General features: G+C 40.8%; 1 protein-coding gene across 4 annotated transcripts in view; it reads right to left on the bottom strand.

Annotated features, from left to right (window-relative positions):
• LOC126297716 (dnaJ homolog subfamily C member 21-like) overlaps positions 1 to 18,676 on the bottom strand; it is a 242,382-nt gene that overhangs the window by 97,115 nt on the left and 126,591 nt on the right. The gene's annotated exons all lie outside the window — the stretch shown is intronic.

Here is an 18,676-nt window from a genome sequence, read left to right as displayed (position 1 = left end):
CCAGACGAACTGAACAGTAGATAGTAGTAGTTATCATTTGTCTAAGTGGCATCCACAGAAAGACAAATTGCCCTATATATCTATTAATAATAATTATCATCTCATCCATTAACGGATTCAGTACGAAATGTTATCAAAGCATCATAAGACCAAATTTGAGAATGAACAGAGTCCTGATTTAACTAACACCCAAACATCACAAATACAATTAAATGACACAGTACATACACTTTTTATATTCACAATACTGTCAAAATGTTTTATATTTCATTAGCAAAAGTACTAATTAGATTACCTTTCTCATACTAGAAAAGGTTAAAGTGGAGACCCATAATCAGCCACTTCCTTTATAAACAAACCATGCACACATTTCATAAGCAATTTGCATTACACTAATACCAATATCCAACCCCACTTGAGATTATTTATTTTTCAATGCTTTATAGAAATTTACACCAACAATATTCTTATTTAACTTCAAAATAAGTTCAAGGTAAAGTTACGTTTCAAGTAAGTTCAAAATTGTGTGTCTCTTTCATTACTTAAGCGGCAAGTGATTTTAACTAACAACATTTCTGCCACTTAGCAATAAAACTTTGGCACATTCAAAGTAGAAACAAATCAAAGCAAAATATTTTTTTTTTGTAAGTTCAAAATTATGTGCTTCTCTCTTTACCTGTGAAATAAGTAATTTAACTAGCAACATTTATATGCTTTAACATTCAAACGTAGACACATTCAAATAGAAACAAGTTAGTGGCTCTTCATAAACAGGGTACTCGATCTTTAGCATGTTTAGGATAGGACCCTGCTTGGTTTCATGAACAGGACAATTTCAAAGTTCAAACACGAATTTTTATCATTGAAATTATTATTGAAAAATACTCACACACAAGAATACTGTGATACATATCTGAATTCCTGCAGTTGGTGGAGCAGTGGCGCAATAGTGGTGGAAGCATCTACATCTACATCTACATCCATACTCCGCAAGCCACCTGACGGTGTGCGGCGGAGGGTACCATGAGTACCTCTATCGGTTCTCCCTTCTATTCCAGTCTCGTATTGTTCGTAGAAAGAAGGATTGTCGGTATGATTCTGTGTGGGCTCTAATCTCTCTGATTTTATCCTCATGGTCTCTTCACGAGATATACGTAGGAGGGAGCAATATACTGTTTGACTCTTCTGTGAAGGTAAGTTCTCGAAACTTTAACGAAAGCCCATACCGAGCTACTGAGCGTCTTTCCTGCAGAATCTTCCACTGGAGTTTATCTATCATCTCTGTAACGGTTTCGCTATTACTAAATGATCCTGTAACGAAGCGCGCTGCTCACCATTGTATCTTCTCTATCTCTTCTGTAAACCCTTTCTGGTATGGATCCCACACTGTTGAGCAGTATTCAAGCAATGGGCGAACAAGCGTACTGTAACCTACTTCCTTTGTTTTCTGATTGCATTTCCTTAGGATTCTTCCAATGAATCTCAGTGTGGTATCTGCTTTACCGACTATCAACTTTATGTGATCATTCCATTTTAAATCACTCCTAATGCCTACTCCCAGATAATTTATGGAATTAACTGATTCCAGTTTCTGACCGGCTGTTTTGTAGCTAAATGTTAAGGGATCTATCTTTCTATGTACTCGGAGCACATTACACTTGTCTACATTGAGATTCAATTGCCATTCCCTGCATCATGCGTCAATTCGCTGCAGATCCTCCTGCAATTCAGTACAATTTTTCGATTGTTATAACCTGTCGATACACCACAGCATCATCAGCAAACAGCCTCAGTGAAGTTCCGATGTCATCCACCATGTAATTTATGTATATTGTGAATAGCAATGGTCCTATGACACTCCCCTGCGGCACACCTGAAATCACCTTACTTCGGAAGACTTCTCTCCATTGACAATGACATGCTGTGTTCTGTCATCTAGGAACTCCTCAATTCAATCACACAATTGGTCTGATAGTCCATATGCTATTACTTTGTTCATTTAACGACTGAGGGGAACTTTATCGAACGCCTTGCGAAAGTCAAGAAACACGGAATCTACCTGTGAACCTCGTGAACTAATAGCGCGAGCTGGGTTTCACTCGACCATCTTTTTCGAAACCCATGCTGATTCCTACAGACTAGATTTCTAGTCTCCAGAAAAGTCATTATACTGTAACATAATACGTGTTCCAAAATTACACAACTGATCGACGTTAAAGATATAGGTCTATAGTTCTGCACATCTGTTCGACGTCCCTTCTTGAGAACGGGGATGACCTGTGCCCTTTTCCAATCCTTTGGAACGCTATGCTCTTCTAGAGACCTATGGTACACCGCTGCAAGAAGTGGGCAAGTTCCTTCGCGTACTCTGTGTAAAATCGAACTGGTGTCCCATCAGGTCCAGCGGCCTTTCCTCTTTTGAGCGATTTTAATTCTTTCTCTGTCCCTCTGTCGTCTATTTCGATATATACCATTTTGTCATCTGTGCGACAATCTAGAGAAGGAACTACAGTGCAGTCTTCCTCTGTGAAACAGCTTTGGAAGAAGAGATTTAGTATTTCGGCCTTTAGTCTGTCACCCCCGGTTTCAGTACCATTTTGATCATAGAGCGTCTGGACATTTTGTTTTGATCCACCTAGCGCTTTTACATAAGACCAAAATTTCTTAGGATTTTCTGCCAAGTCAGTACATAGAACTTTACTTTCGAATTCATTGAACGCCTCTCGCACAGCCCTCCTCACACTACATTTCGCTTCATGTCATTTTTGTTTGTCTGCAAGGCTTTGGCTATGTTTATGTTTGCTGTGAAGTTCTCTTTGCTTCCGCAGCAGTTTTCTAACTCGGTTATTATACCACGGTGGCTCTTTTCCATCTCTTAAGATCTTGCTTGGCACATACTCATCTAACGCATATTGTACGATGGTTTTGAACTTTCCCCACTGATCCTCAACACTATCAGTACTTGAGACAAAACTTGTGTGTTGAGCTGTCAGGTACTCTGTAATCTGCTTTTTGTCACTTTTGCTAATGAGAAAAATCGTCCTACCGTTTTTAATATTTCTATTTACGGCTGAAATCATCGATGCAGTAACCGCTTTATGATCGCTGATTCGCTGTTCTGCATTAACTGTTTCAAATAGTCGGTTCTCTGTTTAACTGCTCAAGGTAGTTTTCAGATAAGGCATTTAAAAAAATTTCACTGGTTTCTTTATTCCTGCCACCTATTATGAACGTTTCAGTCACCCCGTCTATAGCCGGCAAATTACAGTCTCCACCCAGAACTATAACATGGTGGGGAAATCTACTAGAAATATTTTCCAAATTATCCTTCAGGTGCAAAGCCATAACAGCTGATGAGGCAGGGGCCCTATAGAGACATCCAATTACCATGTCTGAGCCTGCTTTAACCGTGACCTTCACCCAAATTATTTCACATTTCGGATCTCCGTCAATTTCCTTCGATACTACTGCACTTCTTATCACTATAAACACGCCTCCCCCTTCACTGTCCAGCCTGTCTCTGCGGTATACATCCCAATCTGAGTTTAGAATTTCATTACTGTGTACATCTGGTTTCAGCCAACTTTCTGTCCCTAGTACTAAGTGAGCATTGTGACCGTTTATTAATGAGAGGAATTCTGGGACCTTTCTATAGACGCTCCTGCAGTTTACTATTAGCACATTAATATTGTTATTCCCTGTTGCACTTTGCCTACTCCTACCTTGTCGCGTCTCAGGAGGCGTCTTGTCGGGCCTAGGGAGGGAATTCTCTAACCTAAAAAAACCCCCATGTGCACTCCACACGTACTCCGCTACCCTTGTGCCGCTTCCGGCGTGTAGTGCACGCCTGACCTATTCAGGGGGACCCTACATTTCTCCACCCGATAGCGGATGTCGAGAAATTTGCACCCCAGCTCTCCGCAGAATTGTCTGAGCCTCTGGTTTAAGCCTTCCACTCGGCTCCAAACCAGAGGACCGCGATCGGTTCTGGGAACGATACTACAAATAGTTAGCTCAGATTCCACCCCACGAGCGAGGCTTTCCGCCTTCACCAATTCCGCCAACCGCCTGTACGCACTGAGGATGACCTCTGAACCCAGACGGCAGGAGTCATTGGTGCCGACATGGGCAACAATTTGCAGTCGGGTGCACCCAGTGCGCTCTGTCGCCGCCGGTAGGGCCTCCTCCACATCTCGGATGAGACCCTCCGGCAAACAGACAGAGTGAACACTGGCCTTCTTCCCCGACCTTTCCGCTATTTCCCTAAGGGGCTCCATCACACACCTAACGTTGGAGCTCCCAATAACTAATAAACATCTCCCCTTTTGTGCCTGCTCGGACCTTGCTGAAGGAGCAGCCACATGCCCACTCACAGGCAGAGTGGACGATGCCACACGGGCAGCCTCCACATTTACCCTCCGCCTCGTGCACCACGAACGCCGCTGAACCCGCCACTCCCCTTGGGGAGATGGTGGCCCAATGGCTCCCAGTACCCGCGAAGATGTCTCGACAGCAGGGACAGTGGGTGAAGCATGTAACACCTGGGGTGTACCTTGCGACGCACCAGACTCCCCACTGCCGCTACACTCCGAGGCAGCAGCCTGAAGACGGCTGACCGCGGCCATCAACAAGCTCAGCTGTTCGCGAAGAGTGGCCAGCTCCTCCTGCGTCCGTACACAGCAGTCACACATCCTATCCATCCTAAGGAATCAATTTACTGAAGAGACTTAATCAACTTTTAACTAGACTGCTAATTCACTGATTATTGACTGAACTGTGATTGCTAGCCACTTCTTGTAGAAAACAATAAAAATAGCACTACCTGTCTCTGACCTGTATTGAAAACAAACACTAGCACTACTGGCACTATCGTTGACTAAAGGGACTCTCTCTGACTGTATTCAAAACAAACACGAAATCTGTGGAACACTATTAGTAACACTCGACAATTAAAGCTTCCTAAAAGCAAAAACACATGGAAGAAGAAGTGACAAGTAAGAAAAATACAGTTAATACTTAAATTAACGTAGCTCGCTGCACAGCAGACGGTGGTTAGGACGACACTGACATTACTAGCACATGGCAGCTAAGTGCTCCATGCTCTTGGAGTTGAATGCTCTTTATAAAGTCTTCTTGGCGACCTATTTCCTTCTTTTCAGAGCCATTCCATTATAACAGCAGCATCATATGACAACCAAAACCACATCCAAAGCAATTTTGAACATAATTGCCTTTCAAATGCCTCACTAGGCATCTGCAGTGTTGACTGCACAACTGCTGACCACTGACTGCATAATGTGCTCTCTCCCTTGCCGCCCAGATTGACCATCAGATCCACTTTTTCCCACGTGCCAAGCCTTTTCTCTAGTGCAGGGCGATCCAGAAATCTTTTAAGTTACATCATACAATTTCCCTAAGCATGAACCAGCATTCAAATTACAAATTCTCTTTTATAAACAGACATAATTTACAGAATGTCATTATTTTTAAACATCTGTTATCTTTTATCAAAATATCCATCATAAACTTTCACTTCCCTATGGCAATTCAGAGATATTAATCAATAAAGACCAAACATTTCATAGTTACATACATAAAATTACACAGTATAAATTATTTATAATCGACCTTAGTGTTACGAGTTGACTGGTTAAAATTATTGCAGCTAGAATATCATACTTTTCTATAGAATATAAGTGCATGTGATTTATTTAAGCTTCACATTGAGGGCTCTGTGTTCGAAATTAATATTTTTATCCAATTTTTTCGTTGTGTCTCTGGCAAAGTGAAGAGAAATCATTAAAATGTATGGTGTTGCGTGTAAACAACTTCCATCTGTGATTTCTAGGGCTAGTGTGTTGAACTGCTTGCCAACCCGCCTCCCTCCCTTCCCCCATTGCCACCACCCCAAAATCTTGGTTAGAATGAACAGTTTTAGAATAAGAAATAAACGTTGTGGTAACTGATTGACATGTAATGTGGCCTAATGTTTATGTTCTTGCCGTATTTAAATGCATTTTTCACTTTGACAGCTAAGACTGCAATGTACCAGGTGATCAAAAAGCCATTAAAAATTTGAAAACTGAATAAATCATGGAATAATGTAGATAGAGAGGTACAAATTGACACACATGCTTGGAATGACACGAGTTTTTTTAAAACCAAAAAAATACAAAAGTTCAAAACATGTCCGACAGATGGCACTTCATCTGATCAGAATAGAAATAATTAGCATAACAAAGTAAGACAAAGCAAAGATGATGTTCTTTACAGGAAATGCTTAATATGTCCACCATCATTCCTCGACAATAGTTGTAGTCGAGGAATGATGTTATCAACAGCACTGTAAAGCATGTCTGGAGTTATGGTGAGGCATTGGCATCGGATGTTGTCTTTCAGCATCCCTAGAGATGTTGGTCGATCACGATACACTTGTGACTTCAGGTAACCACAAAGCCATTAATCGCACGGACTGAGGTCTGGGGACCTGGGAGGCCAAGCATGACGAAAGTGGCGGCTGAGCAGATGATCATCACCAAACGACGCGAGCAATAGATCTTTCACGTGTCTAGCAGTACTTCGTTTTTTGTTGGTTCTAATAAAACCCCATGTCATTCCAAGCATGTGTGTCAATTTTTACCTCTCTATCTACATTATTCCATGGTTTATTAAGTTTTCAAATTTATACTGACTTTTTGATCACCTGGTAAATTCAGTAAATGTAAACAGTGGACAAGTTGGCAAGAAATATTTTAATGCACATTATGTAGGCTACATATAATAACATACACAAAACATGAAAAAATCAAAGAGGGCCCAACACAAATCTCTTACTACATATAGTTATACTCATAGGCATACAAAGAGATACCAGTATTGTTAGTTTGCAATGATACTAAATTAATCTTTTATGTAGGGTGATCAGAAAAATCTCAAAGTTGCAATGTATTGAGGGACCTAGTGAAACAATGAATGGAATGGCCCCCATGTTATCCAGATCTCATCTGCATTGACAGTGCATGAGCTATACTAAGACGAGTGGTTGAAAATTGTACTGACCCACCAGAGACCACCAGAGACCACATTCCTGCTGTGGAGGAATGCTGCGATATCCCACAGCCTTATCTGGACTCGGTGGCAAGGAATACGCCTAAGTGCATTCAAAAGTTTCTCTCGTTATAAGGAGGACCACTTGGTTCATAAACAATGTGTTATGAAAGATGACAGTGAGAAGAAACTGTAATGGAATTTTTTGTATGGCTTTGTTTTTGTTTCATTTGTTTATCTATGTTTATCAAGAGGAAATGTGTTTGTCTTCTTCATTTTAATTTTCTTGTGGTTGTATCTGACAGGAAAAAATAAGTTTTGTTTCCGATTATGTCCAGTATTGGCTCTGAAGCAATATGCAAAATTTACTTTGACTACTATAGTTAGGTGAGTTGGAAAACGGATCACTACTGTTTGCCTTGAGAGAACTTACATTTTGCTGTAGACGAACCTCATATTTTAAAGAATAAACTGCTGTCACATAATGTAATAGGCTCTGTGTCCAGAGTGAAGAAAATGCTTTGTGTTGTAAGAAATTTTCGTTGATCTATGTTGAAGGGGAGGCTGAACTTCTGCTGGTTCCCAGTTTGACAGCAAACTGAATTAACCCAAATGCATCTGAGAAAAAATATTAGCATTTGATTTAATATGGTATTGTCGTTACAGTTACCTGAGTTAGTAGAATTTACTGCAAAAGAAGCCTTTCTGTCCTGAACATGCGATTGTGGGACAACTCTGAAGACTAATTTTTCCTCTATGAGGCTGCAAATTTTTGCTAATGACTTAAATTTTTGCTTCATTAATAAATTTGTGGTCTATGACAGGAAAAGTTCATATATGACTACAAGCGCTGGTTCTCATAAATAAGTAATATACTTTCATCAAACAAATTGTTGCTAGTGGAGGCATTTGTTAAGAGTTATTAAGGGGCGCCCTTTATTTTTTCTTTGTTGTTACTGTTTATCTGTAGGACGTGTTCTCATATTAGTGTAGTAAAACGGTACAGTTTTTCAAAAAAAAATATGCAGTGTAATAAATATTTGTATCATTTGGAATTTTAGTGTGAATCTTTTTGTAGCCTACTGTAATTTAAAATATTTATTTAAACTGAAATATTTAAAATCAAAGTTAAGACTCAATCGTGTGTACTGGCTATTCTCATTACAATATATTTAATTTGTGGCTAGATTTGATAGTTTGTAACGTACAAGGAAAAAGTCTCTGGCATTGTGTACATAATATCCAGACTGCCCTGGTTTTGTTAAAAGTATGCAAAATATTAGGCTGTATGTTGAGCTTCAGGTTTGTAGGTTATCCTTCCAGTCATTCAGCCACATTAATACGAATCTGAAAAGTCAGTCAGGAAGCTACTGTGGATGTTTTCTTTAAATGCTTCTGTATGAGTAAAACCGGATAACTTTGCTGGTACTGAATGGCTGCTGAAATTGTTAATTTTTAGATGGTACAGATCACCCATTAATGTGAAATTATCTTTATTATCTGTAATTCCCACTTAATGAGAGTACTGAACCACAGTTAGTTTTCATGGGCTTTTTTGTGTGTCTTTCTTCACAAAAAGCTCTTTTGTGTTCACTGTCTCTCTTCTACATCTCTTCTGTCCACTCCCATTTTTTTCGTTCAAATTTCTGTGTTCTGATTTTTTCTTTATCCTTTTTTCTATCTGTCATTTCTTATATAGAGATGTTTTAGTTTCTTAAGGTCATCAGTAGTTTCCTTTGTCCATTCTGTTTTTATTATATTAATAGTTACTATGCTAAAAATCTTCTTGGTAAGCCTAGCTATGGTCCTCCCATGTAAGTGTCCATAGAACTTTGCCCTTACTTTTCTGATGTCGTTTGTTCAGTTCTTTTACCAGAGTCTCTGTCCAGATCCCCTCTTTCTGAACTGACCCATTGATATTTCTCAGTATTTCTTTTACCAGAGTCTCTGTCCAGATCCCCTCTTTCTGAACCGACCCATTGATATTTCTCAGTATTTTCCTATCTTCTTTTTCTGTCTTCTAGATTTTCATTTTCTCTTCATTACAGTTGCTTGTAATGTGTACGAGGCCCTTGGTAACACTACCGTATTTTAATGTCTTAATCTGGCGTTAACTGAGATACTTCTTTAGTTGTCGTGGTTCCATGTAACTGTGTATGCTTTCTGTAGTTGTGCGATCCTTTCTGTTTTGGATGTTGAGCTCAGTTCTGTTTTCCTTAGAATCTCTCCCAGGAATCTGAAACTTTATACTATTGTTATCTTTCTATACCTCAGGCGAGTGTCTATGGGTTTTCTTTCCCATGCAGTGTGTTTTTTCATATGAAATTAGTAGTCCTTTCGTGGCTGAGATTTCATGCAATGTATCTAGGGCATCTTTGGCTTCCTGCTTGTTATTTGTTATGGTGGCTATACATCAACAAAGGCCAGCCATTTTGTGTTGACTCTTCTATCACTGCCTCTCCTTATCTCTGCTCTATTGACTCTTTTGGTCCATGTCTTGATTATTTTCTCTAAAATTGCGTCTAATAAAACGTGTGACAGGTCAACTTCATTTCTCACTCCTGACTTCGTATCACATTATTTGACCTCCCTGGATAGCCACATATGTTAGTACGCAGCTTCTGGGATTCAAGGATGTACACAGCTCCTGGATTGAATTCATGGAGCAAATTAATGATGAGGGCAGTGTATTGTCAATTCTGGATGTGGTGGTTTTCAGGTGGTTTGCCACATCTGACTAGTGAATGCCATGCTGATACTCACATTCCATCTCAGTTACTTGATTAGCTACACTTCCAAAATGCTCACATACATGGGATAATACTAGATGCAAACAGATGTGGCACACAAATTCCCTGATAACATTAAGGGCATCTGGCTACCCTTTACCACTAACATTGCCAAATCCAGATTAAGGTACCAGCTCTGAAGATATGGAGTATGGGATGAGGTCAGGAAAAGGAAGATCCAGTATTATATCAGTCATACTTGATTCACATATTACCTACCAACACATAATCAAATGCTTGTCAAATTTTATTCTGTATAACTTACACAATGAATTTAAGCAGCTATATAATGTTGAAACACTTCACTGATGTTAGCCCCATTTGGCCACTGAAATGTACCAATAGCAACATGTGAAAGTTTGTGCCAGAACAGGCTTGAAGCCAGATTTCTTGCTTTACATGGGTATCTGCCTTAAACACCTTCGCCATTTGACCTTGCTTCCAACCAATTAACCCAAATTCACAGAGTGTTCAAACAAATTCTCAAGAATTTCTTGGGCACTCTCAAGAAGTTGGCGATTGTGCTACACCCTCTGAGAGGCTGTGTGGAACTACTGTACAACAGAGTGTTGACCTGCAGCAGTTGTAATTGTTGTATTCCATATGTCTAGGGAAGAATTAGAAAATTTTATATTCTCCTTTGGTATAAAGTGTACTATCTTTATTAATTTTTATTGAATAGTAGTATATTTCTAAGGACACAAAAAAATCGTAGAACTGTCATTTGAAAAAAACACTGATATCACAGGAAAAAACAAATTTTATTCTTATAAAAAAATACATACCTCGTGCATTCTGAACCTAAAACTGAAAAAAACTCCTCCCAAACAGGCCATGAAGGCCCAACGGTACCGACCAGCTGCCATGTCATCCCCAGCCCATAGGTGTCACAGGATGCATATATGGAGGGGCATGTGACCAACACACCACTCTCCTGGCCGTATGTCAGTTTCCGAGACTGGAGCCGCTACTTCTCAATGAAGTAGCTCTTCAGTTTGCCTCACAAGGGCTGAGTCACCCCGCTTGGCAACAGCGCCCAGCAGACTGAATAGACAGCCTTCCAAGTGCTAGCCCAGCCCGACAACACTTAACTTTGGTGATCTGACAGGAAGCGGTGTTACCACTATGGCAAGGCCGTTGGCATTCTGAACCTATGTATACTGAAATAAAAGAGAAATGTTATAGCCTATTAGATCTAGAAACCGCTTACATATATTTTCTTATTGTAGAAAAAATAAGTTGTTATTTATCAGAACACATTTTTACTCCCCGTTACTGCTTTGCTGTCGACTTTTGTTTAGAAATATAATGTTATTTACCAACTGGTCTTATAGTCTGCTTCTTTGTCTGCAGGTAGTCCTGTTTTGGAAAATACCCTCTCACTGCGAATAGATATTGCAGGTATTGCGAGATTTTCTTTTTTACCCTTTTTTTGCCACAACAGTTAGACCTCAGTAACCATATTCATTTTTTTCCAGAACTGTATATGATTCTCCATGTGTTGTAGGTGCGTTTCTTTCAAAAATTGTTATACCCCCATATCTATACTATCACAGCCGCTTTTCATTAAATTTTTATTGGAAACTTTTTCCTCGAAAGAAGCCAGTAAGAGACTTCTGGCGCTTCGTTTGTAATGGTACTCATGGTTAGTGTTGTTAGTGGGCCAATGAGTAGACCCTGAGGTCTCTATTACGTGTATGCGCTCTGTGTTAGGCTTGCAAAGGCATTTTTTGAACGAATGGGACTTGTAAATGTCAGCGTTTTTAATTTTGATACCTACACAGTAGCATCTCATCAACTCTGTTTCTATTGTTCCTAGCCTAGCTGTTAGTGACTTGTGTAAACGTTGCTGGAACTATTGTCCTGTCATGGTACCCCAGTTTCCTCTGCATACAGTTAGGATTAGCTGTCTGATTATTGGAACAGATTTAGAAAGAGAGGTATAAGTTGCAGTCGAGATTTAAGATGTTACCAATTGAAACGACTCCAGGAAGCCTACACTTAAACATCCGTTCAAAAAAAAGTTCTAAGCACTTGATAACAACTATAATAAACAGGCTGCAATGCATTCCTTTTGCCCAAGGATACGTTTTGGCATGTAAAAGTACTGTCCCACCAGGTTTCAGTTCACTGATTTAATTCATGTACAAACTATTTAATTAGACCCTGAAGCACATGTGGCTTTTCATTAGCATTTCAATTTGTTTTAAAATAACTGGGCAGTTTTCTGCACAATGCAGAGCTCACTGCTGCTGTTCAAAGAACTTTTCACAACTAAATTGATGGTGTGTCCCAAACAAAACACCTGTTGCATACCTATGCTGCCCCAGTGAATAAGCTGTTTGCCATCATGTTCCTGCCATTACCAGCAGTGAAGTTAACAACTTTGATTCGATGTTGCATTTTGAAACCATGTTATGTAATGCCTCCCTAATATTTAGCGCTGTATGCTTTTCTGAGAAAAGTAACGCCTTGAGAGCTAAAGCTTTCAGTACAAATTACTGTTAATTGATTTAGCAGTTAAAGTCATATATGCCTCACAATTCAGCAATGTCCAAATATCTACCGGCAAAAAACAAAGATCAGTACCTCTGATAATAAAATTAAAGCAATTTGGAATATTATTGAAAGGGAAACAGAGCAACCAAGAGCACAGGAAGACTTTAGTGCCATAAAACTGAATGACAAGTGTACTAACAAACAATCAGAAATTGGAAATATTTTCAATAATCATTTTTTAAATGTTGTGGAGAAAATAGGATCTAGATCTTCACTAGAAGAGGCAAGGCTTCTAATTGAAGAGGCCATACCTGTGCAGTTTGAAACAACTGTATTTCCACCAACCACTCCCTCTGAAACCAGTAAAATAATAAACTCACTGAAAAGTAAAAGCTCTTACAGAATTGATGGCATTTCCAGCAAGATACTTAAAGTTTGTTCCCCACAGATAAGTAGGATTCTCAGCCATGTATGTAATAGCTCTTTGGAGCAGGGTGTTCTCCCTGATAGACTGAAATATGCCATTGTAAAACCATTGCATAAAAAAGAGATGCGACGGATGTCATCAAGTATCGCCCAATCTCTCTTCTGACAGCTCTATCAAAATTTTTTGAGAAAGTAATGTATTCAAGAGTAGCCTCCCATATATGTAAAAATAAAGTACTAACAAAATGTCAGTTTGGTTTTCAGAAAGGCTTTTCAACAGAAAATGCTATATACGCTTTCACTGATCAAATATTAAGTGCTCTGAGCAACCGGACATCACTCATTGCTATTTTTTGTGATCTCTCAAAGGCCTTTGATTGTGTAAATCATGGAATTCTTTTAGATAAGCTATTTCATTATGGTTTGGGGGTGCAGTGCACAAATGGTTTAACTCATACTTAACTGGAAGAATGCAGAAAGTTGAAATAAGTGATTCATGTAATGTTAAAACAACAGCTGATTCCTCAAACTGGGGACTATCAAGTACAGTGTCCCACAGGGTTCGGTCTTAGGTCCTTTACTGTTCTTGATATACACTCCTGGAAATGGAAAAAAGAACACATTGACACCGGTGTGTCAGACCCACCATACTGGCTCCGGACACTGCTAGAGGGCTATACAAGCAATGATCACACGCACGGCACAGCGGACACACCAGGAACCGCGGTGTTGGCCGTCGAATGGCGCTAGCTGCGCAGCATTTGTGCACCGCCGCCGTCAGTGTCAGCCAGTTTGCCGTGACATACGGAGCTCCATCGCAATCTTTAACACTGCTAGCATGCCGCGACAGCGTGGAAGTGAACCGTATGTGCAGCTGACGGACTTTGAGCGAGGGCGTATAGTGGGCATGCCAGAGGCCGGGTGGACGTACCGCCGAATTGCTCAACACGTGGGGCGTGAGGTCTCCACAGTACATCGATGTTGTTGCCAGTGGTCGGCGGAAGGTGCACGTGCCCGTCGATCTGGGACCGGACCGCAGCGACGCACGGATGCACGCCAAGACCGTAGGATCCTACGCAGTGCCGTAGGGGACCGCACCGCCGCTTCCCAGAAAATTAGGGACACTGTTGCTCCTGGGGTATCGGCGAGGACCATTCGCAACCGTCTCCATGAAGCTGGGCTACGGTCCCGCACACCGTTAGGCCGTCTTCTGCTCACGCCCCAACATCGTGCAGCCCGCCTCCAGTGGTGTCGCGACAGGCGTGAATGGAGGGACGAATGGAGACGTGTCGTCTTCAGCGTTGAGAGTCGCTTCTGCCTTGGTGCCAATGATGGTCGTATGCGTGTTTGGCGCCGTTCAGGTGAGCGCCACACTCAGGACTGCATACAACCGAGGCACACAGGGCCAACACCGGGCATCATGGTGTGGGGACCGATCTCCTACACTGGCCGTACACCTCTGGTGATCGTCGAGGGGACACTGAATAGTGCACGGTACATCCAAACCGTCATCGAACAAATCGTTCTACCATTCCTAGACCGGCAAGGGAACTTGCTGTTCCAACAGGACAATGCACGCCCGCATGTATCCCGTGCCTCCCAACGTGCTCTAGAAGGTGTAAGTCAACTACCCTGGCCAGCAAGATCTCCGGGTCTGTCCCCCATTGAGCATGTTTGGGACTGGATGAAGCGTCGCCTCACACGATCTGCACGTCCAGCACGAACGCTGGTCCAACTGAGGCGCCAGGTGGAAATGGCATGGCAAGCCATTCCACAGGACTACATCCAGCATCTCTACGATCGTCTCCATGGGAGAATAGCAGCCTGCATTGGTGGATATACACTGTACTAGTGCCGACATTGTGCATGCTCTGTTGCCTGTGTCTATGTGCCTGTGGTTCTGTCAGTGTGATCATGTGATGTATCTGACCCCAGGAATGTGTCAATAAAGTTTCCCCTTCCTGGGACAATGAATTCACGGTGTTCTTATTTCAATTTCCAGGAGTGTATATTAATGACTTACCATTCCACATTGATGAAGATGCAAAGTTTGTTCTTTTTGCCAATGATACAAGTATAGTAATAACATCCAAAAACCAAGAACTAAGTGATATAATTGTCTTTCACAAAATTAGTAAGTGGTTCTCAGCAAACGGACTCTCTTTAAATTTTGATAAAACACAGTATATGCAGTTTCGTACAGTAAATGGCACAACTCCAGTAATAAATATGGACTTTGAACAGAAGTCTGTAGCTAAGGTAGAATTTTCAAAATTTTTAGGTGTGGCCACTGATGAGACGTTAAACTAGAAGCAACACATTGATGGTCTGCTGAAACGTCTGAGTTCAGCTACGTATGCTATTAGGGTTATTGCAAATTTTGGTGACAAGAATCTCAGCAAATTAGCTTACTATGCCTACTTTCATTCACTGCTTTCGTATGGCATCATATTCTGGGATGATTCATCGTTGAGTAGAAAAGTATTCATTGCTCAAAAACGTGTAATCAGAATAATTGCTGGAGCCCATCCACAGTCATCCTGCAAACATCTATTTAAGGATCTAGGGATCCGCACAGTAACCTCACAGTATATATATTCAATTATGAAATTTGTTGTTAATAATCCTACCCAGTTCAAAAGCAATAGCAGTGTGCATAGCTATAACACCAGGAGAAAGGATGAGCTTCACTATGCAGGGTTAAATCTGACTTTGGCACAAAAGGGGTAAATTATGATGCCACAAAAGTCTTTGGTCACCTACCAAACAGCATCAAAAGCCTGACAGATAGTCAACCAACATTTAAAAATAAATTAAAAGAATTTCTAGATGGCAACTCCTTCTACTCACTGGCAGAATTTTTAGATATAAATAAAGGGAGGAAAAAAAAAGTAAACTAGCTTAAACATTAGTGTCATGCAACATTTTGTGTAATGCAATATCTTCTACAGAAATCTTTTATTAACCTGACACGTTCCACATCGTTACGAAGTGTCGTATTCATGATCTATGGAACAAGTATTAACCTAATCTAATCTAATCTAGGTACCTCTGTCAGTTTCATGTTTACAGTCTCTTTCTCTTTATAGTAATTTTCTTTAAACACGTGGCGCAATTTTTTTGAATTTGGAATCGAATATTATGTATCTAACAGCGCAACACAACGTCGAAAACCAGTGCCCTCTACGACAGAGAGCGGTTGGAAATCCTCTGTTGTCATGGTGACTGGAGCTGCATCTAGTTCACGTTGCAGTTTACTTCCCTCTATAACGAGAAACAAAAGATTTAGATCAGTGCTCCTGCAAGGAAATACGTTTTGCTCGGAAACTAGTCCAGTAAAATTGCATGTCGTACCACGTAAGAAGTTGGATACTTTTGGTTTTGGGATACGTTGTATGTTATCAGAGTCTGAGTTTAAAAATCGAACTTTTCCGATTGTGGCAGACCCCTTCGGGTACTATCCGACCTTTTGCAACGAATTCCCTTACAAAGCAGGGTATTTTGTCTGACTAGCATTGTTAGAAGAATGAGCCTTTGTATCCATGGACATTGGTGTATCGTGGCTCGACACATTGTGTTTATTGTATTTATTTAAACATTACGGAGCTTTTTACGACAAATGTTGCAACTAACGCTAACTTCTTTTCCCGTAAAGTGTTGGCAGTTGATGGCTTCCGTTTTCCTGTATTCATATTGATCTGAAGCACACATTTATTTGAACGAAACCTGAGATATACGAGTAACGAGCGAAACGAGGCACTTGCGTCTTTGCCTAATGTCAGCATTCAGTTCAGGTAACAATCCCAGACCACGTTGTCGCAGTCAACTAGCGCGCGCGAGCACGCATCGCCGAGTGGCTTCTCGAGAACTGCATGAGAACTAGAAGCTTAAGGAATAAGTCTCAGTGCGCTAGAGTCGCCGTCACAAGAGTTTGGCGACAGCAAAACACGGAAGGCGACATATTTCACAGAATTTACCAATTCCAGTTGAAGGCGTTGTGAGTATGAACTTTGAAGGCGATATCTTATACGAGCAGGAAGAACTGTGGTTGTCATTGTGTTCGTCGAGATTGTAGATGCTGCAGCTGCACTGAACTGTAGTAGTAACTCAGGAAATGAACCAATAGGCCGCGGGCTGTCTTGGTTGCTAAGAGACGAAAATTGTTGAAGAGAGAATAGGAAACGTAATTTAGATTCACGTTCTGTGAGGCAAGTAAGTTGATAGGATAAAATGATTGGGGTCAACAGAAGTGTCCGATTCCACCCGTCTGCTTTGACGCATACGGTAAGGGTGTCGTGGTGTGTGACGTCATTATGGTGCGGAGTTCATGAGTTCGTTGTGTTTGTAAATGTCGTCTTGTTGTGTTTGATGGCACACTGTGCTGTATGCAACTTAGTGCTGTTGTATGATGTCTTCAAAGTTAACTCTCATGTAAATAGTTTGAGTTGTTAAGTGATAGAGTTCTTGAACTTTATTTTCAGTCAGGGTGAGGCAGTGAAAAATCACCAATAATATATTTACAAAAAGAGTATAATTATTCCAACATGTATCTTAAGTACATAAGTGGAATTTAATGTTTTATCTTAAAAACAATCATGTTTTGAATATGGTGTCAGTAAGGTGGCGTCCTTGTTTTTGCGCATATTGTCGGAGTCTAAGATGAAATCCGTCGATAACGTTCTGTTGCATCTGCACTGGAATGTTGTTAATTTCCTGCCGGATTCGCTCCTTCAGATCTTCTTTTGTTCTTGGTGGATTTTCCTCGAAGATTTTGCATGTAAGATAGCCCCAAATTACTAAGTCTCGGGCAGTCAAATCTGGTGAATGGGCAGGCCAAGGGATATAACCATTCTTGGTGATTAGCCGTCCTGGAAATGCGAGTTTAAGCAAATCCATTGAGACATTTGCGATATGGCTTGTTGCACCATCTTGCTGGAAGAGTTTCTTTATCGGGATCATACTGATAGATTTCAGGTACACCAAATGTTGCCAACATGTCAGTATATCGTTCAGACTTTACTGTTACTGTGTTACCACGTTCACCTTAAAAAAATTGGATCCCCGATTCCATGGCAAGATACGGCACACCAAACTATTACTTTATCAGAATGGAGAGGTTTTTCATGAAGATCACGTCCGTTATTTGCGGACCAATACCGGAAATTCTGCTTGTTGATGTAGGCATTAAGGTCAAAGTGAGCTATGCACTCTTTCTCAATTTCTTCCGATAACATTGAGCATCGCTTGGCAAAAGGGTATGCGATGACTGTAATCGTTAGGTTTTCGGGGTTACACTATCTGTATTTGTATGGATCATAGTGTAGGTCGTTCTTCAAAATCCGTCTCACTGATCGATTGCTGAGACCAAGTTCATCGCTGTGCCGCCTTGCTGATTTTCGAGGACTTCGTGCGAATGCATCGCGCACATGATCAATGTTCTCTGTTGCCCGGATTGTTTTTTCACTATCATCTATTTTCTTTGTCATGCTTGCATTGGCTTCAAAGTTTCTCGCCCACAGGAGCATAGTTTTCCTTGATGGCACAGGAGCCCGTAGTGACAGATTAAATTCACGACGGAAAGCATGTTGGGCACCAACCACACTATCCGTGTTTTTATAATATGCTTTTACAGCAAATGCACGTTTCAAGCTTCACCAACGCTCCATATCTACTGAAATGTCTATCTTTCTACATGCTCAAGGTCGTTTCCCTCACTCCCATCACCCCCCACCGCCCGTCAGCCGGAGTCAAAATCGTGCCGTTTCACTGCATTAGCCTGTATTTAACGATGAAACTCTAAAAGCAGGAGACATACAGCAAAACTGGGGATACTGGAAATGTGCATTTGCAGAAAAGGTGCTGAAATAGCACTTAATGGTTTATATGACTATCTCTGCTGACAAGTTTCGGAAATA

This window comes from Schistocerca gregaria, chromosome X (genome assembly GCF_023897955.1).
Source record: "Schistocerca gregaria isolate iqSchGreg1 chromosome X, iqSchGreg1.2, whole genome shotgun sequence".
Lineage (NCBI taxonomy): Eukaryota > Metazoa > Arthropoda > Insecta > Orthoptera > Acrididae > Schistocerca > Schistocerca gregaria.
This window is presented reverse-complemented; position numbering and strand designations above follow the sequence as displayed.